Source organism: Carettochelys insculpta, chromosome 2, assembly GCF_033958435.1.
Source record: "Carettochelys insculpta isolate YL-2023 chromosome 2, ASM3395843v1, whole genome shotgun sequence".
NCBI lineage: Eukaryota > Metazoa > Chordata > Testudines > Carettochelyidae > Carettochelys > Carettochelys insculpta.
The window spans coordinates 22,983,647-23,002,769 of NC_134138.1; the positions used below are offsets into that span (position 1 = coordinate 22,983,647).

The window sequence follows — 19,123 nt, forward strand, 5'->3', positions numbered from 1 at the left end:
TGTTCTATTTTCCTAGGGCCTGAGGCTCCTTCTAACGAAGTAAGGCCCCGCCATTCCAGATGCTGTCCAAAACATGTAGCGAGACATCCACTTCCTGAAGGGATTAGTATCTCAAACTTTGTCTGCATGAGAAAATTGCAACTTTGTTAAAATTGGTACAACCTCTTTGTAAGACACTCTTATTTTGGATTAAGAGTGCGTTAGGTTGATTTTGCTTCAGTCAATTCTTGACCCATTTTAAAATCAACTGAATTGCATTGGTATAACTTTTTCAGGCAGGCAAGACAGATAACCGGAAAGAAAAGATGACAACAGAACGGAACTGGCATCGGCAGGCCTCCCAAGTCTCACTTCAGTGCCCTATCCACTGGGCCAGTCCACCTCTGAAACGGTACTTTTAATGTTTTCCAAATAAAGAGTAGGCATCTAACCCAATGCTATTAAACCCAAGACTAGTGCTAAGCTTCTGCCACCATGCACTGACATCCCCACAGTAGGTCTCATCTACACTAGCTACTCAAGTGATGCACATCTCCACTAGCCACCTTCAGTCACCAAAAGGTCTGTCCTTGCATCAGGGCCGCCTGCCAATGGCAGGGTAGGAGGGGAGCTCCCAACCACTTCCACTGCTGGGGTACCAGCCAGAGCCCCAGTTGGCAAAGGGCAGGCAATGCTGAAGAGCTGGCTGTGGAAGCCTGCCTAGACCTCACTCTGCCCCTTTTACTCGAGGCCCCACCCCTTCTGGGTGCCAAGAGCCGGATACCACACACACTTTGCCCAGGGGCCTGGCAGTTCTGTCAGCAGCCCTGCCTTCCATCCACACTAGGGCTGCCTTACGCAGAGTCTTGGTGAGACGGACGCTCCATGACCATTCATGGTGACACCATGACCACCCTTTTCTTAGCATTCTCTGCAGACAGCAAAACCCCAGGAGCCACGCAGACCAACAGGTTCTCTTGCCAGCAAAGCTGGTCCCAGGCCATGAGGCTGGCTTGAATGCCTAGGGCAGCTTGCACTGCCACTGCCTCAGGTTGTGCCCGGCTTACAAAGAACACTTCAGTTTCAAAGGGGTCACTCACACACATTCCATGGCGCTGAAGTGTGTTCGGTTTCCAGAGTCACTTAATTTGGTGCAACACCGGGGGCTCAGAAGCAGGTCAAGGGCCAGGCTGCTACCCCACAAACTCAGCACATAAACATGGGCCTCTCAATTTAATAAAGTCTCTCACTAACTGTAAGCGAGACCACAGACAAGGCTGTAAGAAATGCTGGGTGAAGTTCAATGGCCTGTGTTACACAGATGAAATGATCAGATCACAGCCTCAACCCTTCAGCCTGGGCACTCTTTTCACACCGGCTAACAGATACCAGTGACTTCAGTCACCATCAACCTGGGCTGGACCAGAGCTGGCAGCCCTTCAAAGCAAAAGGCTGTGAACATTATCAGTATCAGTCGCTGAGCTATCTGAGATTGGGCCATATTGCTCTCCTCCTCCTCCCCCCCACCTTCTTATCTGACCTGTTTTTTCCTCTCTTCATACATAATACTGATAATGGGCCTTTTCCACCTTGACTGAATAGACCTTGTCAGCTCTGGCCCTCCCTTCCACTGGACCCCATTCTTTAAATACCCCTCTGAAACCACCCCCCTACTCATGCATCTGATGAAGCAGGTCTTTGCCCATGAAAGCTCATGCTCCAAAATATCTGTTAGTCTATAAGGTGCCGCAGGACTTCTTGTTGTTACCCTCCCCATGTTTACTCTCCTAACTAGGAGACAGCCTGCACTCTCACGTAGCTCAGAAGGACCATTTTTTGTGCAAAACTGAACTCTTGCATGCAGGTCCTCTGCCTGCTCTTGGGTTAGTATCCAATACTAGAAAGCACAGACATAACTGCTAAGGACAAAACATGATTTAAAACCTAGTACTGGTTCCTGCACAAAGTTTTGAACAGACACATCAGAAGAACATTAGCTGACTACATCTCTGAAGTTAGCAGCAAAGTACATTTCTGTTGCTCTATCAAAAAGCATCTCTCAACTGATATGTTATGCAATAATTATTCTGCTAATCACAGGCCGCTCTGTGCTGCTCAACCTGGATTATTATTATACTTGGCTCAGCTGCAAAGACATCTCCCTTCTAGGAACAGTGTGCTAGGCAAGAGATGAAATAAACCAAATTCTTTACTGGTTGTGGCATAAGCCCAATGAATGGTGTTCTAGCGTATAATTATTTTGAACGGGAAAAAAATAACCTCTCTTGCTAGGTTTTCCATTTTATGCTAGAACAAAACCACCACAAAAAAAGTTGAGCAAGGCAATGTAAGGTATACTGTGCCCTTCTTTCATCTCACCAGCTAACAGATGTATTTATCACTCAACAGCAACGTGAAAACAAATCTAACTTCAGAAAGGTACTTCACTGCAGGCCACATATTTATTGCAAAAATAAATATTTTTAAAAGCTCTAAGTTAACTGAGTGTTTATGAACTGTAAGCAACAGAGCTCAATCTCCATGGCTGGCAGATGTGCTACAGGCCAAAAGCCAACCTCTCACTGAGGTAGTCCACAAGAAAATGATCCTATTAACAGCTTATTCTATAACTACTGATTCTATAACTACTGACTTCTCTGCCCACTGGCAAATAGAATACAGGACAAGATAACCAAGGGCATGATGCAGTCTGGCAATTCTTATGGTGACTGATGCACTGGAAGTGACAGAAGGGGAAAGGCCAACCTGCATGACATCCTGGTTGACCATAGGAGGACTGAAATTCAATAATGTGACACGGCCCTGAAAAAGGCTAATGCAAACGTGGGCTGCACCAGGCCAGGTAGTTCCAGTAAAGATAATAAAGTATCAGTACCACTGTACATGGCACCGGTGAGACCCCATCCGGAATGCTGTGGACTTCTGGTCTCCCATGTTTAACAAAGATGAATTTAAACTAGGCATACAGAAGGACTCCGAGGATAATGTGAGGACTAAAATGAGAAGAGACTCCAAAAGCTCGGCTTGTTCAGAGGCATTACTTAAACTATTTGGTAATGTAGACACAAGAACAAATGGCTATAGACTAGTCAGGATCAAATTTTAGGTTCAAAATTAAGTGACAGAACCCAACCATTGGAGGAGTCAGGTTCTGAAACAGCCTTCTAAGGAGAGCAGTGGGGCCAAAAAAAAAAGCAAACTCATTCCAAGGCTGCACTTGCTAAGTTTATGGGGAGGATGGTATGAGAAGACAGACTGCAATGGCATGCAGCTGCTTGCTGCTGGCCGTTCAGAGCATCTTCAAGGGTTGATGGTGGGAAACTAGATGGGGAGGGCTCTGAGCTACTACAGAGAATTCTTTCCCATGTGCCTGGCTTGGTGGGGTCTTGCCCACCTGCACAGAGTCTAATTGGTTGCTATATTTGGTGTCAGGAAGGAAAGTCCCCTGGATCAGATTCGTAAAGATCCCAGAGGGCTGCTTTCCTTTGTGCATGTGGCACAGGTCACTTGGAGGCTTGAACTGGTGTAAGTGGTGAGTTCTCTGCAGCGTGAACTCTTTAAATCATGATTTGACGATGTCAGTAGCTCAGCCAAAGGTTATGGGTCTATTACAGGAGCAGGTGAGTGAGGTCAGATGAGATGACAATGGTCCCTTATGGCCTTAATGTCCATGAGTCTGTCTTCCTGAACTCGCAGAGAAGGAACAGTGGGAGCAGAAGCCCCCACAGGCTAGTAATGAGTCAGCCTTAGCAGACCCAGTTTTTATACACGGTTCCTCTTAATGCGGTTTGTAGGTCAGCACTGCTTGGAAACCGTGAGCCGCCACATTGAGCCATAAAGCAATAATCAAAGTTCTCTACAAATTTCCATGTAGGGAGCCTTTAAAAAATATAATGGCATAAAACAATTCCAAGTTCCAGTTTCTAATAGCTACAGAAATTGCTACACCATTACCATGTGGTATTCTCGGTCCAGTTCCTGTTAGAAAGTACGCCATTACTCCACATCAAGTCAGTGACTAAACCTGCCTTTGCAAGGGAACAGAATCAGGCCCATATTTAACACAAGAGAGAGAGCGCATGCAAGCGCACACAATTGACACTAACAGCTAATGACAGGAGCAGCAGAGAAAATAAAGACTGATCAGCCCTGGAGATCAGAATATCCACTAGCCCACTGGATTGGGAAGGGTATCCCACTACACTGCCTGGAAAGTGTCAAGTATGTCTCAGCATTACAAGCATTCCTCAAACAGAACAGTGGGTAAGCAGCATATTGGACACTTACATGCACAGGTGCTGGAACTCGGGGTGCTGCCACAAGCCCTGGCTTGAAACAGTTTCCATTACATGCAGCAGGGGTGACCAACGGGCAGCTCTCGAGCCACATGCAGCTCTTTGAGCCATTAAATGCTGCTCCTCCTCAGAGCTGCACTCCAGGAGTGCCGTCCGTCGCTCTGCACACGTGCCCCGGAGCTGGTGGGAGAAGCCGATAGTGCAAGCAACAACTCTGGTGAGTCACCAACTTTGCGTTAAAGCGGGGGGTGGGGTGGGGTGTGCCTGGCTCTGGGGGAAGGGCAAGACACTCAGCCATGTATTGTATATTTATTTTTATATAGACATAGCTATAGCTATAGATAGAATATGTGGCTCTTTGCACTCTTTTGGCTCCTCATCCCTGACCAGCTGGCCACCCAGATACGCAGGGTTTACTGTTTGGTTCTCACGCCTCCATTAAAAAATTGTTCTAGGCCCCCTGCTTCCTTTTAATTTCCTTGTAAGGAATTTCATATATTACGAGCAACACAAGGAAGTGGTCTTTTAACCTTGATGGCAAGTCTTTAAATAGTGACCGGAATAGATCATCCAAGAAGAAGTAGTTACTATTCAAAGTGAACATTCACACTGTGCGGACATCTCTGCGTTTGTTCAGAGCTCAACTTAAACGACCTGCGAGATCTCTGGTCTGAAGCACTTGTACATGGCAAGCGTTCTGGAAGCAGTCTGTGAACAGGGGGTGTGGAATGAGTAAGTTTCCCAGCACCGAAACTGATGCACTGGAGATTCTTGGGAAAAGGCAGTTAAGACGAAGCCGTCTAACAAGCTCACTCCCTGAAAACCTGGCAGAGCCAGGACCAGATGCCTGCCATGAAACGACAGTGAGAGCTCTTTTCAAATTTCCACCATTAAAAGGCCGCTGTTTGTATAATCTTAAGCAGCCAAAATAATCAGCTTTGCAGATGGAGGGACAAATTCTAAAAGGTGCTGGGCACATCTTGTACCCTCTGGCTTCATGGAAATGGTAAACACTGAGCAGGGTTTGGCCACACTTCCCTTTAAAATCCTCTCCCTTTCCAAAATGGAGATACAGCAGAGCCAGAACATTATCCATTTGCTTTCCCCACGGCTCATTCTTACAGGTATTTGGATTGCTGAAATCATTCACATTGTTATTAACAACCAAAGAACCAGTTTACTTACCAAAATATACAAGCATGAAAAAACTCCCCTTGAAACCACTTGCTAAGCACAGGCTAATCCATGCCATGCTGGAGCTCTGCCTAGTCTCACATGGGCAGTAATGCCCTTGACAATCCCTTTTGGAAATGAGAATCATCTAAGAAACTGGGTCAGAAAACACAGGCTTGTGCTAAACTGAGCTGCCAACAAAGCCAGCAGCAGAAAAGCTGACGGCCAGATTGCTGTGCTACAGGAACATGCCCTTGGAGCACAGGTTGCATAAAAAGCCACAGGTTTCTGAGATAAGCTGTTATGCCTTTATTGATACTAAAAAGTTCATGTCCTGTAACAAAAAAAAACTACACTGGCTATTAATCCTGGCCTCCCGGACCAGATTTCAACCGTGATAATCAGGGCTTGCAAAACCCACTCAATCAGGCTGAGCTGTAATTTGTAATTTGCAGCAGGTAAGTGGGGCCAATGTAGTTAAATCAATGCTAAAACTAGATGGCTGGAAAGATCCACATCCTTTGCACCAGGCAGAAAAGTCTCCATGCAGGTCTCCCAGTCATCACAAACCTTACTATGCATGTTTTTAATGATCGAACCCCCCATTACTAACCATCTCTTCCTAATAATTGGCGTTCCCCCTCTCAGGCTACGTCTATACTAGCCCCAAACTTCGAAATGGCCACGCAAATGGCCATTTCGAAGTTGATTAATGAAGTGCTGAAATGCACATTCAGCGCTTCATTAGCATGCGGGTGACCGCGGCACTTCAAAATTGATGCGCCTCACCGCCGCGCAGCTTGTCCCGACGGGGCTCCTTTTCGAAAGGACCCATGAGCTGATGGGAATAAGGGGACTTCGAAGTAGGCGGGGTCCTTTCGAAAAGGAGCCCCATCGGGACGAGACGTGCGGCAGCGAGGCGCGTCAATTTCAAAGTGCCGCGGCCGCCCGCATGCTAATGAAGCACTGAATATGCATTTCAGTGCTTCATTAGTAAACTTCAAAATGGCCATTTGCGTGGCCATTCGGAAGTTTGGGGCTAGTGTAGACACGGCCTCAGAGAGGTATCTGTAGTGAGATGAGGGCCTGAAACCTAAGTCCTGGCACAATGTTCAGGACTTTGATAATATAAAACAAAGCGAAACTGTGAGCAAGAGGCAGGAACTTGCTCATAGCATATAGCACGAACAGGGCTGATATTGCAGAAACACACCTATCTGGTGCTCGGCACAGGTGGTGAAAACATTTCCGAGCAATGGTAACAGAACACATCTTGGTAGTAAAAGACACCCCATCCCTTTCCCCCCCCACCAAAAAAAACAGACATACCGACCGGCATTCCCAGTAAGCTGAGCATTTGGGATTCAAGTGATGCCAGCTGATTAGCAGAGTGCCCACACCCATCAGCATCAGAGGGGTATTCGTGTTAGTCTGTATTCGCAAAAAACAATGAGAAGTCCCATGCCACCTTATAGACTAACAGATCTTTTGAAGCATATGCTCCAAAAAGTCTGTTCGTCTGTAAGGTGCCATGGGATTTCTCATTGTTTCAGCCATCAGCATGTATTTCTACTGGTGGTGCACAGCCACATATGCCTCAGGGCACATAAAATTTGTTATGCTCATGGACAGAAAAAATTAGCAGGAACACTGATACTGACCAAAGCAGCAGGGCTGACAGGCTCCAGAAGGGGCGAAGCCAAGGGTGAAAGAGGCAGGGCCAAGGGCACTCAGTCCTTAGCACCACCCAGACCAAAGCACTCCCCACTCTCCCTGCCTCAACCCCTAAGCTGTGCAGAGCAGCATTGCCGTGGTAACCCCAGAGCTCTGGCCATGCCACTGCCAAAGTAGCAGCAGAGACAGGCAGCTCTGGACGCCTTTGATTCGCCAGGCCCTGGGACAACTGCGCTTTTTGCCAACCCTGCTGGCAGGCCTGGATCCAAGCTCAGAACAGGTTTAAATGGACAGCATAATAAACGGTGATCAAACCCCCATGTACAAGGTAATGGGTGATATCTAGGTAACATCAGAGGGTGGCAGTCTGACGTGCAACTTGTTTGGATCCGTGTGGAAAAAATGCACTCACAGGGAGTTGTCTTTGTCCAGCTGAGCAGCCAATGAGACCTCTCAATGACTGAGCTGAATCCATTGTAACAAGCACACGTGTAAAAGACCCCTGATCTGGGGATGACAGGACTCTGCTTCACTTACAATAAACCTGGCCTGGTGTCTTGGACTCTCACCTGAACGTGTGGTCCTTGGGGACTCTTTTGGAGTCTGCTGGGCTGGTTACTTGCACAAAGCCAGAGCAACAAGCACATGCAGCCAAATGGTTCTGACGACTGGACCAAGTAAGAGACCTGTCAGGATACCACACCAGTGACTTCTGATAACCACAGTAGCCTCAGTATAAGAAGGTACACTAGCTTCACCTGGAAGGAAGGTCACAGCTATGGGATTGTTTCCCCCCACTCCACTTGGATGTTCTCCTTCGCTGAGACTTTCATCCTCTTCAACAGCAGAGAGGTGGGACTGTTTGACTGTGTTCTGGAAAGTCTCATCTGTATACCTCTCTGCCTCCCTTCATTCTTCCAGTTCAGCCACTGTGGCCTCCAAACCCATATATGGTCTATGAGGGCCAGCTGCTCCTTGCACTGAAGGCACTTCATGAGCCACTTACCCACGGGGCAGGTAACCAATGAATGATTCATCGGGTGCAATAAACTGGAGAATTCCTCCTCTGTTGCTGGGCTTCTGCCTGCATTCTCTTTTTTACCTCTGGAGCTTGCTCCTTTCCTGATTTTTTTCTTTTTAAATCTGGTTCTATATCACTTCCTATTTCTGGGGTCTTCACCTAGGACCCCCCAGTCTTGTCCTGCATATCCAGCAAAATGGAGGATGGGGTTTACACTGAAACTATTCTTATTCGCAGGTTTAAAATATTTAAAAATAAGGATGTCCAATGCCTTTTAATTGCCCAGGACAAGCAATTCCTAGTGATACTGTGGGGGCTGTGACTTTCCCTATTCCCTTAACAAAACGTCTGGCATTTTTTTACCATGCCCAGTAAAGAGCTGTTTTATCAGTCAACTAAGGAGCAGTCCTGCTGCAGCAGAGAGGGGTTGGGAACTGTCTCTGTGCTGGCCTGTTCAGCCTCACAAGTTCTTCAATAATAGAGCAGCAGCTGCAGGAGTTCAGCCCTGGAGCATGTCAATTATTTATTGGCATCATAATCCTCTAAAATTCCATTTGAAAACATTAATGCTAAGAGGGGCTTTGAACAGGCTTTCATGCTTTGTCACACCTTTGAGATGCCTAAAATAGACCTGATCCAGACCTTGTGGCATGCGAAGAAGGGTGGAATGATACACAGAGTATGGTCTTGGGAGATAGACATATATTCTAGTCTCATCTCTAATAAGGTCTTATATCAACTCAGTGGTTCCCAAACTTTTCAGCATCACACCACACTTTTGATTTTTGAGAAACCCACATGCCCCCGCAACCTCTTCTTCACCACAGGCCAGCCACCTTTCAGCCACCAGCCTGAGCCTCTCCCTACCCCCAAAGCCAGGCACCACCAGCCCCTCATCTAACCCCTTCCTCCTCCTCCCCACCAACCTACACTCACCCACCTTTGCAGGAAGCAGCTAGCTCCATGTGGGCCTTTGCCGGCTGCCCGCTTTTTACAGTGGCTGCGCCGGGTCACCCATGTGAAATGGCAGGGCTGAGAGCCGGAAGCAAGGGCCGGCTTTTCTTTGTGTGGAAGGAATGACGGCTGGGGGGTGGGGGGCCTGCGCTGCCTTACGTCCCCCCTGGAGTTTCTTCACGCCGCCCCCCAGTTTGGGAAACCATATATTAACCTCGGGAAAAAATGGCATGTCAGAGCACTGTACTGTCGATTTAGGCTGTGATTTTTGACAAGTTGAGCGCCCAACTTCCTTTGTCGTCCTTGAAAAACCCCTCCCTGAATATTTTGCATAATGTTCTCAGTTGCCAGGAGTGGATACGTCCTCAAGTGAATTTGCGAGGGGGAATAATAATACATAGACAACACTTCCTATTTAATGCCACCTCAATACTACCTTGTGAAGTCAGTATTCTCTCTTCTTTGCAGAAGGGGTAGAGAAATAAAGTGCAGACCTACCATGTGATCTGCCAAGGGTCTCTCAGGCTTTATATATCCTGATCTCTGTCGTTAAAGATTCTCCTTGCTGCAGCTCCTCTGATGTTAACCGCTTCAGAAGACCTAGCGTACTCAAGGCACTGACATTTTTACCTCTCCATGCTCAGACAGCAAGTCAAAGTGATGTGCAGCCGGAAAACATACTCCAGCGATGCTAGTGCTCCTGCTAGTGCAACAGTGTAGGAAAGTTAAAAAGTAGAAAAGGTTAATATAAGATCTTACTAGAGACAAAGACTAGAATACACCTCTATGTTCAGTGTAAATAAGTTACCTTTAAGAAATCAATGAGTTTTACTGAATAAATTTGTTTTTGCAGATAAAATTATCAACTTCAGGCAAACACAACTCTCCACTTCCCCCACCCCTCCCAGTCCAAAAAACTAATATTACTTTCATGGGGAGACTTAGAATTCAAATCTTTAAGTGGAACTTCGTTTAGATTTGCACTAACCAGAGGACAGGAACTGAAGACAGAGTCCTAGTTCTGGTTCTTTCAGACTTGATATATTTGGCTAGTCATATTTTGGCCAAAATTTTCACAGGCACCCTCTTGATGTGTCAGTTACTGGGTGTATGTCTTCAGAGAGCTCAGCTCTACCTGCAGAGGCGCTAACTCAGCACTCTGACTGCATCCGGAGTTACAGTCACTGAACACCTATTGCTTTTAATTGTCTGTATTCTAGTGGTGCCTGGAGGCTCCATCATTCTAGGCACTTCACAAACATACAGTAAGAGGTGGTACTTTCCCTGAACCGTGTACAATCTTAACAGATGACACAAACAACATGCAAAAGAGCAGAGAGGCACAGGCAAGTGAAGTGACTTGCCCTAGGACACACACCAGGACAGTAGCAGAGACAGGTATAAAACCTGTATCTCCCAATTCCCACCTTAGTGCCCTATCCACGGAACCATACTGCTCCCAAGTCTGCTTCTGAAAGGCAGACGTTGCTGCCTCAAGCTGAGTACTCAAAATAGGAAGCATCTGAAAAAACTGACTTCGGCTGCATAATTCTTCAGATTCCTCAACTGAAAATTAGAGATAACAATGTCTATTCATCACTCAGCAGTACAATGAGGCTCAATTAGAGTTACTAGAGCATGGTTTCCCAAACTAGGGGCGTGTCCCCCTGGGGGGAGCATGAAGAAATTCCGGGGGGGAGGGGGGTGCAAGGCAACCCAGCCCCTCCACCCCCGCCCAGTCATTCCTCCTGCACAAAGAAAGAGCCGGCCTTTGCTTCCGGCTCTCAGTCCCTGTCATTTCACGTGGGCGACCTGGTGCAACCGCTATAAAAAGCGGGCAACTGACGAAGGCCCACATGGAGCTGGCTGCCTCCTGCAAAGGTGAGCGAGTGTGGGTTGGCGGGGAGAAGGAGGAAGGGGTAAGATGAGGGGCTGGTGGTGCCTGACTTTGGGGGAGGGGAGGGGCTCAGGCAGGTGGCTCGCAAGCAGCTGGGGGTGGCCGGCCCGTGGTAAAAAAAAGAGGTGCGGGGGGGTGTGAGGGTTTCTCAAAAATCAGAAGTGGGGCATGATGCCGAAAAGTTTGGGGACCACTAGCCTAGAGTATTCTGACAGCAGGGTTCGGAAAATGCTATACAAGTATCATCAACGCTGTAAACGAAAAGTTTATAATACCCACTGAGGACATTTAAGCCAACTTGTGTTCCAAGCCATAGCTGTACTCAGAAAAATATTTACTGTTAACATGATAACCAACATACTAAATCCTGCTCCACTGATGTCAATGGGAGTTTTGCACATCAACAGAGCCAAGATTTCACTCCTAGCGTAGACAAGGCAGATGTGGTTTTCACACACATTAGTCTTGCCTATGCCAGGATTTTTAACATATTAGTTAACAAGTTAAAAATGCACCTATTGTTCTAGTGAAGACAAGGCCGTGGTGTTTATTCATATAAAATGAGAAATGTTCTTTCCTTCAACACAATATTCCTCACTTCAGCAGCCTTTGCTATTTATTTACTATTGCCAGTACAGTAGTGCCTACCCAAAAATTAATAATTCTGGTTTAAAAACATCAGGACTTAAAGAGAGACCATAATAATATATTTGGGGGGCATTTTCAACATGTTTCCTGGGTTTTGATGCAAACCATAAGGAACCTGGAAGTTCAGGATTAGCAAGGACAGGAACTGAGAAGTTCATACCACCCTCTCACAAGCAGCTAAAAATGCCTGGAAAAACAATATTTTTTTTCTATTCTATTCTATAGAAGTTCTTATATTCCTCTCATCCCTGTAGCATATGAGGGCGGCCTGCATTAAGTGTCATGTCCCACCTGGTTCACTCTCTCTCAGAGGGAGAGCTGTGTGTGTGGTACAGTGTTTTGTTTTCTTGTCCTTGCTTCTAGAGAGATTGCTGCAGCACGGCCACTTTTAAGAATTAACAGAATAAATGAGGCCCCAAATAATCATGCAATTTTAAAAAAAAAATGATGTGTTAAATAATAAAGGTAGAGTTTGGCGGGGTTCAGTTTGGTTTTTGCTTTCTAGTTTCTGAGCCTCCAAAGAGCACTCACTGCATTCTTCACAATCATAAGGCTTAGAAACTTACTGTTTTAGAAGAACAAAATCTGAGATTTCAAGCTATCTCCTGATCCCAGCGTCTACAGTTTTCACAAAGACACCAAATACAAGATGCTGATAAAAGGTGGCTGGCAATACTACGGCTGGCCCACACTTTGCCCCTACAATCAAGAAGGCCTTCATCCCAAGCTGGTTGCTTCCAGGACCTGAAGATTGCATCAGCATCATAAACCAGAATCATTTGAGGTGGAAAAACCTCTCCTCAGACCTTCATCTCCCCCAGACCACCTTTTGGTGGAAATCCAAGGAGTCACTCAGGGTAGAGTGGGCAAGAAGACACTTCATGACAGCTAGATGCCAGGCAGAAGCTGCAGGGCAGCTCCACTACATTACTTCAGCCCAACAAGCATGCTTCCCAGGCACACACACACACCTACAGAGAACACAGGACATAAAGGGGTTTCCCCACCCCGACAGACTGAGGCCTTCTCTATATTAGGAAAGGTTTTGCCTGCATAGTAATAGAAGTACAGCAATCCTGACAATGCCTAGAGTGAAATCAGGTAACAGTGCTTACAACCACATAGCTTACAGTAAACCCCCAAGTTACTTGGGAGTAGCATTCCTGCAACCCCTCTGTAACTCAAATTTTTGCACCAGTCGAAAGGAGGGGACTTGCAGGAGCCGCAAAACTCACCAGCCCCCCGGGGCTGGACAGTTTCCTGGCTCCCAGAGCGGAAGGGAGATGGGGTGGGGGGGGCAGCCTGGTTCCAGTCTTCCCACTGCTTAAGGGACCCAGGAACCTGACCAGCTCATGGCTGGTCAGTTTCCTGGTTCCCGCCAGTGCAGGGCGGCTGGGAACCAGGGAACTATGTATCTTCAGAAACCATGAAACAAAGCAGCAGAAACGTAGCACTTTGAAGACTAAAAAGATGACTTATTTGGCGATGAGCTTTCGTGGGACAGAGCCACTTCATCAGATCAATCAGTTTCCCAGGTCCCACAAGCAGAGGGGCGCTGGGAACCAGGCAGTAGCCTGGTCCCCGGAAACTGACTAGGCTCCCCTCCATTCCTTGGAGTCAGGAAATGGATAGGGCTGCTGCCCTGGTCAGCTTCCTGGCTCTGCAAGTGGAGAGCAGCCAGCAGCCACGCTGCTGCCTGGTTCCCAGCTCCCCACCACTCCAGGGACTCGGAAACGGCTCCTGTCAGGGGCAGCAACCAAGAGTCAGGCTGCCGCCCCAACAGGAACGGTTTCCCCACTCCTGTCACAGATGGCTGCCTGACAGGAGCAGGAAACCCCTCCTGTCAGGTGTGGCAAGAGTTAGGCTGCTACCCCCAGGTCTATCCCCTACAGCTTCTGCTCCCAGAGCCCTCTGTGGGAGAGGGCCCTCACAGGGAGTGTCTGCCCCACCCCATGGGGAGCCACAGAGGCAAACACTGCACAGGGCACCAAAATTGGTAGGGACAGCCCTGCCTAGAACAATGAAACCCTGGTCCTGGAATGTGGGGTGGGGGTCAGGACAGGCACTCGGACAATGTTAATAAGTAAGATATGTGAGGTAGCAGACTCCCTCCAGCACCGACCCATCCCCCCAGGGCCTGTCATCTCCTTCTCTCGCATGCATGACAGAACTTCTAAGACAAGAAAGGAAACAGGTTTGGTGCAGAGGAGAAGCTCCAAAAACACTAGGTTGCTTTGCTTTTTTAATGACTGCAGTAAGGATGTGGCAGATTTTCTGAGAGCAACAGAGAACTAATCCATAAGCCTTGTTCTCACTGACTGGCCATTGAGCCGGGAAGCAAATCACAAAGACCAGTCATGTTTGTATAGCCATTTACAAATGCTTAAATATATGCAGGCTCATTTATAGGGCACAAGAGTAGGCCTGAGCTCCCTCCATTCCCACTAACTTCAACAGGAGTCGAAGGTGCTCAGCCCCTTGCAGGCATATGCGGCACCTTCCGGCATTCACCAGGTTCTATGGGCAACAGTGCGGCAAACGAGCTGCATCTGGCTCACTTCCTTCATATGGAGGCTGTGCAGACATAGCTCTCTGCAGCGGGCACAACTGGGGCCAGCCGTGCTCAGCTCTGTTGCACTGTCCATCCCCAAGACCGCGTGCTAGCTCTTGGAGAAGAAGGGGGAGGATGCCAGGTGGAGCTGGGGAGTGATGCCAAACCCTCCCTGATTTGCAAGCCAGGAGTGTGGCGCGTGGAGAGTCTCTCCACACCAAAATCTCCTACAGGCTGCCAACATGGGGAGGCATCCATGCCGAAAGCAACCAAGCAGGGACGCACAGGGTCCCGACAGCTGGACCATGACCCCCACAGGTAGCACTAGCCCATTTTACCGCATTGCGCAGTGAATGCATGTGGAGCTGTTTGTCCCTATGATCCCTGAATCCAGACCCATCTCTAGGGTTCAGCTAACCAGGGCAACTGCCCTGGGCCCCACATTCTGGGGCAGAGGCACAGCCATGATCAGTCTCCTTCCCACCTGGAACCCCTCCTCCCTCCAGTGTCTCCGGGGGGAGGGAGGGAGGGAGGGAAGAGAAGCAAGGGCGCAGCACTTGGGAAAGGGAGTGGAACTGGATGAGGCGGGAGCAGTGGGACATGAGCCCCCAACAGAAGACACTTGGCATTTATGTCCTGGGACCCTCACCCCCGAGGGACAGCCTTGCTTGACTCATTTCCAGAGTCACTAGTTCCCAGGATAGCATCGCCTGGAGGTGCTGCCTGCAATCTCTGCTGCTAGGTGTCAGATCTTCCACTTGGCTGTATTAAAATGTATTTTTCCCTAACGGGCAAATGCTTCCAATTCTTTCTGGCTGCCCTCTCTTCATTGTTATTGACCATTCTGCAAACCGTCCACCATGAAACAACCTTCCACCTTAGAGATCTGATAGGGCTTTCTTCCCCACTGCTACATTGTCAATACAGGAAAATCAGATCCCTGAAAGCTCTCTCCTAACTGACTACCAGCGTTTTCACAGGCAGAGAATTCAATAGTTCCCCTAGAAACCTGAACTGACCTTACAGTAGGGATAATGTCAAAAAAAAAAAAAGTCCCATTCCCACCTCCACTGAACTGGGTAAATACCAAAAAGTGCATAATATGCGCTTGATCACTATGCAGAAATGAATCCAGTATAGCTGCATATCTGAAACTATATCTGTAGGCACTATGCTAAATGCCTTGCTACAACTCTATAAATAAGTAAACAAATTAGCTACAACAGTACATCTTTGGAAGGACTGGAGAACGCAATAAAAACTACCAACAATTCTGCTCCAAAATCCTATCTGTAGTCCCTTGCTTTAAGAGTTCAATAGCTTCCCAATCAGGAAATGCATCTTCCTCTCTTCTATTTTACACTGTGTGCTGTGTATGTCACAAGGATAACCTTTAACGCGTTGTTATCCCTTACCCAGTGCAAAACCATCAGGGTTTGCACTGTGATTTTCCCCCTCAGTATTTCTCACCGTTGCGCTTCTACCAACACAATCCCATTGAGCTAACGGAGGTAGCACTACTGTAACAACAGGTATTTTTACCTAAGCTTAACTTAATTATATGCAACTCGTTTTACTTGAATCAATTTATGCAACATGATTCAGTCCCTCCTCCTGTAGCATTTCCATTGGTGTGCAGTGGACTTGTTGTTAAGATGCTGATCCACACCAGTGCTGTACTCAATCACATTAGCAACTGTGACCTGTGGTAATAAGTTCATGTATTCCTAGAGCCCTTCAAAACTCTGGTGTATTGTGAGTGACTGAATAATTGTCTAGGAGAGAATCAGCAATAAGCGGCCCATGGACAGGACACGGTTTGCCCATGTTAGTCTATGGCGGGCCACCAGACATTTTATTTATCTAAGCACCCTCAGATACATCTGCTGCCAGCTCCCATTCTCTCCAGCCAGTGGGAGCTGTAAGCGGCCATACCTACGGATGCTCAGGTAGAGTCCCTGGTGGGCCGCCAGATGCTTTAACTCTGGCAAACTGTGTCCTATGCATGGATCACTTATTGCCTACCTGTCTTAGATGGTAAGGCATTCTGTTTACACCCAAAGAGATAACATGTAATATTTAAATGTGTGTTTGAATCTGCAATCTCTGGGCCATAATTTACCACGGCCTATGCCTAGATTACAAAAGGAGAAAGAGACAGAGAAATCATAACAACCTCATAATTCAATTACATCCTTAGGAGACACCATCAGCAGCCATTTTATAAAATTGTCAACACCTATATGATGGAGAAAAGTCCAAACAAAAAGCCAGTCTTCTACTTTAACTGAAAAAACATTTTTCAGTTATGAAAGCATGGATTCACAAGCCTCCATCACTGAAATCAAAGAAGTTTAGCTCCTGGCTTCAATAGGAGAAAGACTGAGCCCTTAACTTCTCTGCAACTGAGGTCCCCGGGGCACTGTTAAGACATCACCTTGTGGATTTGGCAGAGTTATGACAAACAATTCAAACCAGGTCTAGAGCACAAAAACACGTACCATTTTAACTACCTGGGCCTAGCCAAAGCAGTACATCTGCTCTACTGTAGACACGTATCCGTACATTTTATTCCTACAAAGGAATCACCAATTCCATGCTAAGCATGCGTATATGCTCCAGGCTGAACCTCTACAGCTACATTAGTAATAAAATTAAGCAACTGCATGTGCAACTGATATAATAATGCTAGTAAGGCCTGGTCTCTGCACAGGTTTTCCACATGCAAGGTGGGGAAGGGGATGGGGAAATCAACACAGGAAAGGTCTGAGAAATAACACACACAAAAAAAAGAACACTGCTTTAAACTACACATCACATTTTTATTTCAGCGATGGTACACTTTTGTGCTGATATACTATGGTGGCATAAGGTCAAACGCGAAACAAAATCCTTTGAAGCTCTTTGGGGCAGAGGCAGACATCTATTAGATGTGGCCTTAACAGGACTGGCCTCATATAAATGTTTAATAAAATAATATAAACAATGGTCTGAGGGAAGGAAACACTGAGTATGCTTCATAACAGAACCTCAGATAAACAACGACTATCAATTTCCAGGGGTTACTTCAATATTTTTAAGCAAGGCTTTTCTGAAAATATCTGAAATATCACAAAATACCTTTAACTTTCATCCCTGAGCAGAAATGCAGTGCATGGTTGTGTCAAATAAATGAGATATTGTAGGACAAAAAAAAAAATCTTCTCACATGCTAGAAACCATAGGACATGCACATATTGCATGTTTCATTAAACATGTAGTACTGCTTAAATTACTGTAAAATATATGCCCAAAAGACACAAAATTCTAAAGAGTTAAAACCTTTTCGAGCCACAAAAACATGAGATGTATTAAGTAGACTTGATGGACTTTTCACATCCATAAGAGGTGATTACTCATCGTATGTGACAATAGATATGGACAAGTGAACATGTCTAAACTTGTCGATATGAATATGATTAACAAAAAAAAAAAAAAGGAGGCTTTACCAAGGGTCTCAAATCTCATTCTGGAATTCTTCACCTTACTCTTCTAGGATGCTATTTGGTTTACCAATTACACAATTATTTAAACAATTGATATGCTGTAACTATAAAAACTCCAAATATATACACATGGGTTTAATAAGTGGCCTTACAAAAACATGCATGGCCATGGCTCTGAAGAAACGAGCACCTTTGGAAAAATGTCCTTCAAGAGGCTATAAAGTATTTTTCTTGTCCATTTAGTTACAGGGCCCTGAAGAAGCGCCATTCAGTAAAATTCAGTTGCTCATATTTAAGATGGTATGAGCACCAACATTCAGATCTACAGGCTACAATTTGAATATCTAATATAAAACATACAGAAGCAATAATAAAATCGCTCCTAAAATAAATCTGCAGTGTGACCAGACAACAGCCTGCACAAATCTAAGTAGCCGGGAAAACAAATCAACAATCAGAGTAAAACGTGCACACTTTAAACTCAGCACAACCACTTCCCTGACTCAAATGTAAAACAAAATGTAAAAGTTGCACAGCTGCAAAAGTAAATAAGGGAGTTTGCGTGCACTGATTTCTCTCTCTAGCCGTCCTGTAGTGTATTTGGAAAATAATCGGAACAAGGCCAGGGAGGGGAGGGGGAAAGACAGGGAGGTGGGGGGATGGGCGAATCCAGCCTTGTCATTTCATTGCAATCTACTCCCCAATCATCACCGATCTGATTATGGTGGGTTTTTTATGTTCTAAAACAACCCAGAACGTTTCTTGCTCGATTTGCCCTAATTTCTGTTTCTAAATGTCTATTTTTAGCCCATCTTTCGCCGAGTGCTGTAAAACCTAAGAATTATCTCTCGGCACGAACAATGCGATGACCGCATGAAACCAGCAAACAGCCTAGCAACTGAAAAGTCCGATCAATTTAAGTATGTAGTTAAAACAAAACAAAAAACAAAACAAACATCCTCCCCTCCCCCAACCCCCCATTTATTTCAACCTTAGCAACTCACTGCGTATTTCTCCCGCGATTGCAAGAAGCAACCCCAACAAAATCCAAACTAGTGCAAACTTACAAGCAATTTCAGGCTGTTCCCCGCTATAAAATCCATTCCAGGGTGCTGCAAAAGAGGCTCCCGAGCGCGGCCGCTTAGCAGCAAGCAGCTCAGCCTGCTGTCCATGTGCTCGCAGGAGCACGCGCTCAGCGCTCGCCTCAATAGAACGTTGTGCGGGCAAGAGACTGCGTGACGTCACTACCCCCAGCAGCTGATCCTGCCCGGGAGGCTGCAGCCTGAGGCGGAGCGGCCTGATTGCTGCCTCCGCCTCCAGCGCAGGGGACGTGCAAGGGAACCAGAGACAACGGCCGGAGCTGGAGCTAAGGGACCTGTCGGCTTGTAGCGCCAATATGTACCATGAAGGCAGACAACAGCCTCA

At 46.6% G+C, this 19,123-nt stretch overlaps 1 long non-coding RNA gene across 12 annotated transcripts in view; it reads right to left on the minus strand.

The window, feature by feature from the left end:
• Positions 1–18,894, minus strand: part of LOC142009119 (uncharacterized) — a 267,936-nt gene extending 249,042 nt beyond the window's left edge. For 9 of the 12 annotated variants that reach the window (XR_012644350.1, XR_012644339.1, XR_012644342.1 and 6 more), the window contains exons 1-2: positions 18,766–18,869; positions 9,616–9,817 (exon numbers count right to left, since the gene is read on the minus strand). This is a non-coding gene — a long non-coding RNA (uncharacterized LOC142009119). Of the gene's footprint in view, positions 1–9,615; positions 9,818–18,765 lie in introns of all 12 variants that reach the window. The other 3 variants (XR_012644340.1, XR_012644345.1, XR_012644346.1) reach the window with 3 other exon arrangements.
• Between the last annotated feature and the right edge of the window lie 229 nt (positions 18,895–19,123).